A 12530-nucleotide genomic window follows, 5' to 3' on the forward strand; every position below is an offset into this window, starting at 1 on the left:
GGAAAATGTAGGGGGTGATGGACACTCCAGGGGGACATAGCACGAACAGCCAAGTTTCTGGTATTGAGACTGGCTCTAGTGTAATGAGGGGTACATCGGGCTCCAAGAGATCAGTTGTGTTAGGGACAGGTGTTTCTCTAGTCCGAGGCACAGACAGATGTTTCTGTGGCCAGCAGCAGAAAATCAGAATGAGGTGTTGCATCCTTGGTGCCAGGATCAAGGATGTCTGAAAGGGTGCAGAATGCTGTCAAGGGGGAGAGGGCAGGAGGTCACTGTACACATTGGAACCAATGACATAGGAATGGAAAAGGATGAGATTCTAAAGGGAGAATATAGAGTTAGGAGATCCTCAAGAGTAATAATATCAGGATTACACTCAGTGCTGCAAGCTAGTGAGAGTAGGAATAGGAGGATAGAGCAGGTGAATGCATGACTGAGGAGTGGGTGTATTGGAGAAGGATACATATTTTTGGATCATTGGAATCTCTTCTGTGGTAGAAGTGACCTGTACAAGAAGGATGGAATGCACTTGATTGGAAAGGGACAAATATATTGGCAGGGAGATTTGCTAGAGCTGCTCAGGAGGATTTAAACTAGTAAAGGGGGAATGGGGGGAGGTGGGACCCAGGGAGGGAGTAAGGAAAGAGATCAATCGGACACTGGGATAGTTGATAAGTGAGTGAAACAGTCAGGACAGGCAGAGCTAAAGCAAAGAACAAGGTAGGTCTGATAAACTTAAACTGCATTTATTTCAGTGCAAGAGGCCCAACAGGGCAGGCAGATGAACTCCGGGCATGGTTAGGACATGGGACTGGGATATCATAGCAATTATGGAAACATGGCTCAAGGATGGGCAGGACTGGCAGCTTAATGTTCCAGGATACAAATGTTACAAGAAGGATAAAAAGGGAGGCAAGAGAAGAGGGGGAGTGGCCTTTTTGAAAAGGGATAGCATTCCAGCTGTGCTGAGGGAGGATATTCCTGTAAATATATCCAGGGAAGTTACTTGGGTTGAACTGTGAAATAGCAAAGGGATGATGTACCTACTGGGATTATATTATAGACCCCCTAATAGTCAGAGGGAAATTGAAAAACAAATTTGTAAGAAGATCTCAGTTATCTGTAAGAATAATAGGGTGGTTATGGGAAGGGATTTTAACTTTCCAAACGTAAGCTGGGACTGCCATAGTGTTAAGGGTTTAGATGGAGAGGAATTCAAGTGTGTACAAAAGAACTTTCTGATTCAGTATGTGGATGTACCTACTAGAGAAGGTGCAAAACTTGACCTATTCTTGGGAAATAAGGCAGGGCAGGTGAGTGAGGTGTCAGTGGGGGAGCACTTTGGGGCTAATGACCATAATTCTATTAGATTTAAAATAGTGATGGAAAAGGATAGACCAGATCTAAAAGCTGAAGTTCTAATTGGAGAAAGGCCAATTTTGACGGTATTAGGCAAGAACTTTCAAAAGCTGACTGGGGCAGACGTTCGCAGGTAAAGAGATGACTGGAAAATGGGAAGCCTTCAGAAATGAGATAACAAGAATCCAGAGACACTGTATTCCTCTTAGGGTGAAAGGAGAGGCTGGTGGGTATAGGGAATGCTGGATGACGAAAGAAATTGAAGGTTTTGTTAAGGAAAAGAAGGAAGCATATGTAAGGTATAGACAGGAGAAAGCGAGTGAATCCTTTGAAGAGTATAAAGGAAGTAGGAATATACTTGAGTGGGAAATCAGGAGGGCAAAAAGGGGACATGAAATTGTTTTGCCAAATTGGATTAAGGAGAATCCAAAGGATATTTTTCAAATACGCTAAGGAGAATAAAGCTCTGCAAAAATCAACAAGTCGGCCTTTGGATGGAGCAGCAGATGATACTAAACAAATATTCTGCATTAGTATTGACTGTGGAGAAAGACATGGAAGATATAGAATGTAGGGGAATAGATGGTGACGTCTCGAAAATTGTCCATATTATAGAGGTGGAAGTGCTGGATGTCTTTAAATGCATAAAAGTGGATAAATCCCCAGAACCCTATCAGGTGTACTCTAGAACTCTGTGGGAAGCTAGGGAAGTGATTGCTGAGCCTTTTGTTGAGATATTTGTATCATCGATAGTTGCAGGTGAGGTGCAGGAAGACTAGAGGTTGGCTAATGTGGTTTTGCTGTTTAAGAACGGTGGTAAAGACAAGCCAGGAAACAATAGACCAGTGAGCCTGATGTCGGTGATGGGCAAGTTGTTGGAAGGAATCCTGAGGGACAGGTTGTACATGTATTTGGAAAGGCAAGGACTGAATAGAGGTAGTCAACATGGCTTCGTGCATGGGAAATCATGTCTCTCAAACTTGATTGAGGTTTTTGAAGAAGTAACAAAGAGGGTTGATGAGGGCAGAGCAGTAAATGTGATCTATATGGACTTCAGTAAGGCGTTTAACAAGGTTCCCCGTGGGACACTGGTTAGCAAGGTTAGATCTCCATGGAACACAGTGTGAACTAACCATTTGGTTACAGAACTGGCTCAAAGGTAGAAGACAGGGTGGTGGTGAAGGGTTGTTTTTCAGAATGGAGGCTTTAGCCAGTGGAGTGCCACAAGGATTTTTGCTGGGTCCATTATCTATCTTCATTTATGCTCACATCCAAATCATTTTTATATAAGAAGTATAGTTAGTAGGTTTGCAGATGACACCAAAATTGGAGGTTAGTGGACAATGAAGGAGTTTACCTCCGATTATAACAGGACCTTGAACAGATGGGCCAATGGGCTGAGAAGTGGCAGGTTGTGGTTAATTCAGATAAATGCGAGGTGCTGCATTTTGGGAAAGCAAATCTTAGCCGGATTTATACACTTGATGGTAAGGTCCTAGGGAGTGATGCTGAACAAAGAGACCTTGGAGTGCAGGTTCAAAGCTCCGTGAAGGTGGAGTTGCATGTAGGTAGGATATTGAAGAAGGCATTTAGTATGCTTTCCTTTATTGGTCAGAGTATTGAGTACAGGAGTTGGGAGGTCACGTTGCGGCTGTACATTGGTTAAGCCACTGTTGGAATATTGCGTGCAATTCTGGTCTCCTTCCTATCTGAAGGATGTTCTGAAACTTGAAAGGGTTCAGAAAAGGTTTACAAGGATGTTGCCAGGGTTGAAGGATTTGAACTATAGGGAGAGGTTGAACAGGCTGGGACTGTTTTCCCTGGAGCATAGGAGGCTGAGGGGTGACCTATCACAGGTTTGTAAAATCACGAGGGGCATAGATAGGGTAAATAGACAAAGCATCTTCCCTGCTGTGAGTGAGTTTCGAACTGGAGGGCATAGGTTTAGCTTGAGAGGGGTAAGATAAGCAAGAGACCTAAGGGGCAATGTTTTCATGCAGAGGGTGGTATGTGTATGGAATAAGCTGCCAGAGGAAGTGGTGGAGGCTTGAACAATTGCAACATTTTAAAAGGCGTCTAGATGGGTATATGAATAGGAAGGGTTTGGAGGGATATGGGTCAGGTGCTGGCAGGTGGGATTTGGTTGGGTTGCGAGATCTGGTCAGCATGGACAGGTTGGACTCCAGGATCTGTTTCCATGCTGTGCATCCCTGTTGAGTCATAGAGGTGACTTAGACTTGAAGGCACAGCCTCAGAGCGAAGGGACTGCCCTTTAGAACTGAGATGAGGAATTTCTTCAGCCAGAAGGTGCCGAATCAGGAACTTGTTGTTGAAGATTGCTGTAAAGGCCATGTTGTTGAGTTTCGCTAAGAGATTGATCAGATAGTAAGAGATTATGATCAGAATGGATCTGAGAAACATATCAGCCTCGATCAAATGGTGGACTTGATGGGCTGAATCGCCGAATTCCTCTTGTCTATCTTATCTTTTTGGAGGTGAGTATTTCATTATGTACATACTTGTGATGGTAGACAGACTTTTGGGGGGCCAGCAGGTGAGTTGTTTGCTCATCTAGTATTCCTAGCCTCTGAAGTGATCTTGAAACCACAGTATACTGTGAGTCATTGCTGATTTTCCTCTAAAGTTTGGTAAATCTGAAACCATTCTCTTGGATTCCTGAAACAAAATGCCTTCTTTTGCACCAAACTCCATTTCCTGTCTGATATGTCATCAGGCTGAACCGAATGCCCACAACCTTAATATTATATTTGCCTTGGATATGTGCTCCATCAGCAAAATGCATGCTTTGAACTGGATAATATTGCTAATGTCCAATCTGATCTGGACTTATTTACTGTAGAAACCCTGACCTGTGCTGTTTTCTCCAGGCCAGCAGGTGACTTTAATGTTTGAGCTCACTCATACAGTATCGAACTGTACAGCACAGAACAGTGTCTTTGGCTCATTATGTCTATACTGACCTTGATGTAATTCCAAACTAATCCCATTTGTCTGCATGTGGTCCACTTCCCTCTAATACCTGCCTGTTCGTGTGTCTGTTTAAATATCTCCTAAACATTGCTATCGTATCTGTTTCTACCACCTCACTTGGCAGCATGTTCTGGGCATCTACCACGTCTGTATTTTTTTAAAAAGAAAAGCTTCCCTCACGTTTCCTTTACACCTTTCTCTCCCTTAAACCTATGCTCCCTAGTAGTTGACATTTCCATCTTTTGTGTGTGGGGGGGGGGCGGGGGGAGATAGTGACTTGGACTATCCACTCCATCCATTCCTCTCATAACTTAATACACATCTATAAGATTGCCCTTTAGTCTCTGGCACTCTAATGAAAACTGTCCAAGTTTGTTCAATCTCTCCTGATTGTTAATAGACTCCAATCCTAACAAAGTTCCTGGTCAACCTCTTTTGCACTGTCCCCAAAGCCTCCCATCTCCTTCCAATAGTGTGCTCAGAAATGCACATCATACTCCAGGTGTGACCTAACTTAAGTTTACTGCAGCTTTATAAAGCCTGTTGCTCACATTTTTACTCAAAACAAATCTGGATCACCCGTTACTCTCGCTAACATATTGGCCCTTGGTCTGGAAATTCTACTGCTTTAAAATTTTTCAACATCCTGTTTTCAAATCCTTCATTGGCCTTCTTTTCTGTGTTGACAACACTGGATTTAATAATGCTTCCAGAAATAGGTGGCGTCAAAAACTGGAGTGGCTTTCATTTCATGGAACTCGATGGAATTGTAATAGGTCAGACAAAATGTTGGTCTGATTTGTGCCTGCAGGAGCAGTGGCTGCTAGATTTGATGGATGAACATGCTCTTTCTCTCCTGTTTTAGAAAAAAGTCAGTTAGCAATTATTAAATTTTTAACATTAAGCAAAGCACTCAAACATGGCAGAACCTGGCCAATAGTTTTGGGAGGAAATTAAATTATGTTGGTAACTTGATGCTATTTATTCCTTGCAAAGATTTTTTTCATCCCAATTAACATGTTTGACAAATGTTCATTTTCTTCCTGAAAGATGAGAGGCATGTATGGATAACTGTGACCAGTAAATGCAAGAAGGAACTTGTCATATTCCCAGATCACTATGTATTGGTCTGTAAGTGTGATGCTAGTAGATGTCAACCTGGCTTCCAGGATCCACTTGGACTGAATCAAGACTGTTCTTGTACGACCCTGAAATTTGAAACACCAGCTCGTGCCTGGAAAAGAACCATTGCAAAATAATAAGCGTTACAAGTGTTGACTTAAGAGATTTACCCCTGTAATAACAGAGAAGAATTTCACTGTAGCACAAGAGTCTCTTCAAATTGAGTTTAATTCAACAATTCATTGCCTGACATCCTAACTTGTTTGGGTCTAAAAATGATTCCCCCATCTTTCTTTTACCATCTTGCCTTTCATCAGCCACTTTTGCCACCAGTATTGATCATTGCCAGGTTATAATTACACTGTGCTGGCTGCCATCAGGTGCCTACTGTTAAATGTGTGGGGTTTCAAAATGAAGAAAAGAAAGAACTTCCATTTCATACAGCATATTTCATGATGTTAGCTTCTGTCAAGGCTTATAGCTAATCAAGTTGTCTTTGTAGTAATTTTTGGGAAATGCAGAAGCTGTTTTGCGCTAAAGATCCAACTTGCGGTTAGGAGTTCATGACCAGATAATCTGTTTTATTGTGTTAGCTGAGGACATGCTGGTTGCCAGGACACTGGGAGGGGAAGGCTTATGTAGTTAATTGAACTTCCTCTGGATTCTCTTGATCAAATTTGACCTGCTCTTAAAGCTACATAGATATTTCTGTTACTCTTTCAATTAAGTTTCTGGATTGTCATCGATTAAGAGTCAGGACTTCACTGACAGTAATACCATTGAGTCTTTTCTGCCTCATCGGAGGCAGCCATTGATTCATTGTTGGGTGTTCCAAATGTTTCCTGTGACTGATTAGCCAAATCCCGAATGTTGTCAAGATCATGCACTAGAGTCTGAGTGATTCACTATTGGCCGAGTCAAGAATAGTACTGAGCATTGTGGGATTATCAGTGAATATTTCTCTTTTTAGACCTTCTTCTGGAAAGAAGGCAAATGAAGAAAGCTAAAGATGGTTGGAACTAGGATAGTACTTGAAAGGATTTTCTGCAGTGATATTCTGGAATTAAGTTTGACTTCCAACAAGAATAACCATCTTGTTTTGGATAAGGTATGACTCCATCCATGGGATAATTATAATCTTGATAGTCATTACTTTCAGTTTTTGAGGTTCTGTGATATCTTGCCTTTGTGTCAAAGGTAGTGACTCTCTCTTTGAAACCCCTCCCTCCCCACCTCCCTGCCCTTGTACTCTGCTTTTCCCTAAAAAACGTTAGGAACCCCTTTACGCTGTCTCTCTACCTATCCTGCCACCTTCAATGATTTTTGCACATGCACACCAGGTACCTCACTCTTTAGAATTGAACCCCCGATTTTCTATTGTCTTTAAAGGTTCAACTGATCAAACCGCATTATCTCTCACTTTCTGTGCATTGAATTTCATCTGCTACTTGTTCATCCACTACTTCTGCAACTTGTCAACATCGTTTTTGGAGTTCCACACTTTCCTTCACTCAGTTGACAATTCTTCCAATTTTAGAGTCCTCTGCGAACTCAGGCTGAGAAAGTTCAGTAGGTCTGAAGTCCTTGTAGCTTGGTTGGATTACAGTATGGGCTGCTTCCTGACTCTCAGCCAATTTTTGGATCCATTGTGTTATTTTGCCTTGGATCCTCTGGGCTTTTCATTTCTTAACCAGTCTGCCACGAGGAACTTGTGCCAAAGTCTTGCTGATCTTCATGTAGACCACATGAAACACTATACTCTCAACAATCTCCTCCCCAAAAAAAACTAAACTTGTCCAGTACAAAATAATCTCTTGCACACAGAGATCCAGATCATTAACTGGGGAGTGGAAGGCTGAATTTGTACCAGTCTCCCATGTCATGTTTGTTTGCATTTCAGTTGCCAAAATCTAGCTTCAGTAATGATGTTGTAAGTTGATGGGGTTGAAGTTCCCCACAGTACCTGGATACAGAAATGACATTACACAGGAAAGCATAATTTGTCTTGAGGTTATTAACAGCATTCAGTCTTGTTGATTTTGTATTTAAGTATTCTGATTTGCTTGTGATTGAAAGCAAGATATTGTGACTGTAATAATTTGGGAGAAGTTGCTGTAATGTTTTGAATGCTGAATAAATAAGTGGTGAACCAATTAAAAGTCTTAATTGATAAAGCAATGTCCATATCATCTTCAGTGCTTCAATCACTTTAAACAAAGGTACTTTTGTGAATTTAGGCCACAGCAGCCCTAAGTGCTTGTTTTCAGAGAAATATTGAGCTGTTTTATCAAAACCGATTGAAGGAGAACCTTGAAGATCAGCATTAAACTTTCAATTTTTTTTGTTTCATGGAATTCTACAGTTTTAAGTTCCCAATCTTGAGTGTTTTAATAAGGCATCCATCAGATGTGCAGCTGGGCCTAGCTAATTGACAAAGCAGCTGAATCTGATTCCTCTGTCACCAGATCAATCTGGCCTTGGAGAAGTCCTGTTGTAGTGCAGTGGTATTCTACTGATGCCTGAAGTGGGAGGCCTGGGTTCAAGTCCCACCTGCTTCAGAGGTGTGTAATAAAATCTCTGAGCATGTTGATTAGGAAGATAGGTTTTAATAAGAAATACAAAATACCATAGGTGATTTGGTGGGAAAAGCCCTTTTGATTGTGTCAGGTACTACTTCTGTTTATATATTTAAAAAAAAAAGCAGGCCTTGTGTTAAAAGCATATAAAACTAGCTAATTTAATGCTTGGATTTGAGTTTAAGGATGAAGGGAAGGAGGTGCTGCACTGGTTCCTTGGTCTGTTACATGAGTAGAAGGTAGTTACTTTGAGTGTATTGTGTGGTGATTTTGGTTTATTCAACTCTTAACGTTCCAATAGTACTTAAAAACAAAAATATTTGTATGAAATGATTGTAGCTAATTAGCAAATATTGAAGAGGATGGAATGAGTAATGTGCCACAGTTGCACATTGGGAAGCTTCAGGAGACTAGTTGGTTTTATTGCAACCACAACTACAGAAGGGATGTGAATTTTTCAAAAGATTCAGCTCAGAATTTGTACACCTATTGTCAGGAGGGGAAGTTAACTTGAATTATTTTTACAAGGAGGTAGTCACAAATTAGAATGGTGTTTCCTCTTTTTTTTTTTTGGTTTTGAGGTGCCAGGGTTAAACTGGGGTGTACAAAGTTAAAAGTCACAAAACACCAGGTTATAGTCTAACTATAACATGGTGTTGGGTGATTTTTAACTTATTTTTTTGGTTGCGTCCAGGGATAGGAGAGTTTAATAGGTATGTGGCCCCAGAGAGCAGTAGTGTATGAGCCTCAGCCTGAGCATGTCCAGTAAGTTTCAAGTTCTTGGAGCTTGATTGGATAACAGTATTGGGCTGCTTCCTGACTCTCAGCCATTTTTGGATCCATTGTGCTATTTTGCCTTGGATCCTCTGGGCTTTTCATTTCTTAGCCAGTCTGCCACGAGGAACTTGTGCCAAAGTCTTGCTGATGTTCGTGTAGACCAAATGAAACACTATACTTTCAATCTCCTCCAAAACAAAACTAAATTTGTCCAGTACAACCTTCCTTTAACAAATCCATGCTATCTGTCCCAATTCCAGAATGTTTCCGAATAACCACTTGAACACTAAGATTGCACTGACTGGCTTGTAATTTTCTGTTGTTGATGTAGAGATGTATAGCATGGAAACAGACACTTCAGTCCGACTCGTCCTTGCTGACCAGATATCCTAACTTAATCTAGTCCCATTTGTCAGCACTTGGCCCATATATCAATACAAAGGGTTGAGAGAGATATTCATCCAGATGCCTTTTAAATGTTGCAATTGTACTAACCTCCACCACTTCCTCTGGCAACTCATTCCATACGCTTACCACTCTCTGCATGAAAACGTTGCCCCTTAGGTCTCATTTATATCTTTCCCCTCTCACCCTAAGCCTATGCCCTCTAGTTCTGGACTCCCCCACCCCAGGGAAAATACTTTGTCTATTTATCCTATCCAGGCCCCTCATGATTTTAGTCCTTTTCTTAAAAAAAAAAGTAACATTAATATTCTGCTGGTTGCCAATACGGTGAAATCTCCCTTGCCTTCCTCAATAGCCTGGAAAAGATCACATCCAAACCTGCAGCTATATCTACTTTGAAGGCTGCTGAACCAGGTGGAACCTCCACTGCCTAATATTTTGTATTCCTTCCCCATGATATGTATACCTTTTTGTGGTCCTTTTGTATTGTAAAGACAACATAAAATACTCATGGAAGACTGTACCCAAGTCTTAACTTTCCCCAATTATTCTCTTGTTCTTCATAAATTTGGAAAAAAGCCTTTGGGTTTTCCTTTAGTCAGACTGTCAGTGCATTCTCATGCACCATTTGCTTCCCCATTTTTTATTGTTAAATTCCCCATCACACTTATTAAACTCAATGGGAGACTCTGCTAGAAGATGTTAAAATTTAATCCTAATCTTTAAGATCCTTGATATCAAGAGTTGTTCAATCTTGGTGCCACTCTCTAACTTTGTGGGAATATCATTGTCCTTTGCTCTTGCTTTTTTCCCCTTGGATGTTTTCCATCTCTGATGTAGTTGTATCCACTTGACTTGGGCCAAAGCATATCTTAACTGAGTAAAATTGGCCCATTTATAGTTTCTTTCCAGTCCATCCTTTTTTTTTCTTGTCAAAACTTAGTGATCCACAGCTATTCTAAATCTAACTAGCTTGAAAATTCTACTCTATTAATATGCTTCCCAGGTTCATTTCTGAATATCCGATACCAATCTGCCCATTCCCTCATGCAGCTTTCTATGTCCTAGCTAAAAGTGTTCTCCAGGATACACTTGAATAATTTTGTTCCTTCTCTACCTTACACACTAAAATATCCTAGTTGACATTTGGGGAATTCAAATCCTCTTACTGTTTCTGTCTTTGTTATACTTCTTTGAAGTTTGATTGCATATTTGATTCTCTACCCCAGTACACCTCCCAAACTTGTTTGGGGACCTATAGTGTCTACCAAACAGTGCGTGTGCCCCTTTTTGTGTTTCTTATCCCTAAATAGCCTCATTTGGTGATCTTCAAGTTATCGCTCCTCTTCACTGTTCTAATAGACCCTTTGATCAATATTGCAACTCCTCCAAATCACCTGCTCTATCTCACCTTTACCTACCATTAACCAGCTATATTGGGCTGCTAATCTTGACTAAGTTTGTTCATCAAAAATGTTAACTTCTATACTCAGTGCCCCGACTGAAGGTCAGTGTGCAAAAAGTGGAACTGCTATACTGTTAATCCAGTAACTAAGTAATGTTCTGATCACCTGGGTTTGAATCCTGCAAATGGTGGAATTTGAATTCAATAATAACTTGGAAATATGAGTTTAATGATGACCATGAAATCTTCGTTAATTACCCAGGAAAAAACCCGTCTGGTTCACTCATGTCCTTTCGGGAGGGAAATCTGCTGACCTTATCTGTCTGCTCTACATGCAACTTGAGACTCTTAACTGCCCTTTTGTTAATTAAGGATAGTCAATAAATGCTGGTCCAGTCAGTGAGGCCCACACCCCAAGAATGAATTTTTAAAAAAATATAGGTATTACCATCATTGAAAATTTCTTGCTGCAATTTTCATTGGACAGAGGTCACAATTCTTAAACAAGCTGAAAGTTCCCGTGATGACTCCTTCAAAGATTACCAGTTGAGCTGTCTTACCCATTTCCATGCTGTCATCAAGTCCCATACTATAAAACTGACAGGCATTGATTCTTTGGTCAGAGCACTTTTTGAATGTTGGATGCTCAGCCATATCCCCTCTCAATTCTCTGGGTGTCTGAGTCTGACAGCACAGAGACAGGCCCTATGGCCCAAACTGGTCCACGCCAACCAAAATGTCCATCCATACGAACCCCATTTCCCTGCACTTGGCCCATATCCTTCTAATCCTTTCCTATTTATGTATTTGTCGAAATGCCTTGTCAATGCTGTTAATGTTTCTGCCTCAACTACTTTCACAGTCACATTACATATGTATACTACCCTCTGTGGAGAAAGGTTGCCCCTTAGGTTCTATTTTGTTGTTTTCCCTAAGCTTAAACTGATGCCCTCTAGTCCTTGATGCCCCAACCCTGGGAAAACAATTGTGCATTCACTTTATCCATGCCTCCCATGACCTTATACACCCCTATAAGCGCCCCCCCTCAGTCTCCTATGCTTTAAAGAAAAAAAGTCCTATCTTGTTAAACGTCTCCCTGTAATTCAGACCATTGAACTCAGCTCACATCCTTGTAAATTGTCACTGCACTCTTTCCAGTTTAGTAATGTTCTTCCTATAACAAGGTGACCAAAACTTCACAATACTTCAAGTGTGCCTTCACCAACGTTCTGTACTAACTGCCACACAACTTCCCAACTTCTATACTCAGTGCCCCGACTGAAGGTCAGTGTGCAAAAAGTCATCTTCATTGCCATGTCTACCTGTGACCTCACTTTGAGAACTGTGAACCTGTACTCCAAGATCCTTCTGTCCCACTACACTCCTTTAAGGCCCTACCATTCACCATGCAACTCCTAACTTGATTTGACTTTGCAAAATGCAAGACCTCACGCTTAGAGCCATAGAATCATAGAGATGTACAGCATGGAACCAGATCCTTCATTCCAAGCCGACCAGATATCCTAATCTAATCAAATCCCATTTGGCAGCACTTGGCCCATATCCCTCTAAACCCTTCCTATTCAGAAACCCACCCAGATGCCTTTTAAATGCTGCAATTGTATTAGCCTCCACCACTTCCTTTGGCAGCTCATTCCCTTTTATATCATTTCCCCCCTCACCCTAAACCAATGGCCTGTAGTTCTGCACTCCTGCACCCCAGAGAAAAATCTGAAATTATTTACTCTATCCATGTACCTCATGATTTTATAAACCTCTATAAGGTCACCCCGTTGCCTCCTACGGCCCCGGGAAAACAGCCCCAACCTATTCAACCTCTCCCTATAGCTCAAATCCTCCAACTCTGGCAACAGCTTTGCAAATCTTTTCTGAAC

At 41.2% G+C, this 12530-nt stretch overlaps 1 protein-coding gene across 4 annotated transcripts in view; it reads left to right on the forward strand.

The window, feature by feature from the left end:
• cd2ap (CD2-associated protein) overlaps positions 1-12530 on the forward strand; it is a 238933-nt gene that overhangs the window by 23292 nt on the left and 203111 nt on the right. The gene's annotated exons all lie outside the window — the stretch shown is intronic.

This window comes from Chiloscyllium punctatum, chromosome 3, assembly GCF_047496795.1.
Source record: "Chiloscyllium punctatum isolate Juve2018m chromosome 3, sChiPun1.3, whole genome shotgun sequence".
NCBI lineage: Eukaryota > Metazoa > Chordata > Chondrichthyes > Orectolobiformes > Hemiscylliidae > Chiloscyllium > Chiloscyllium punctatum.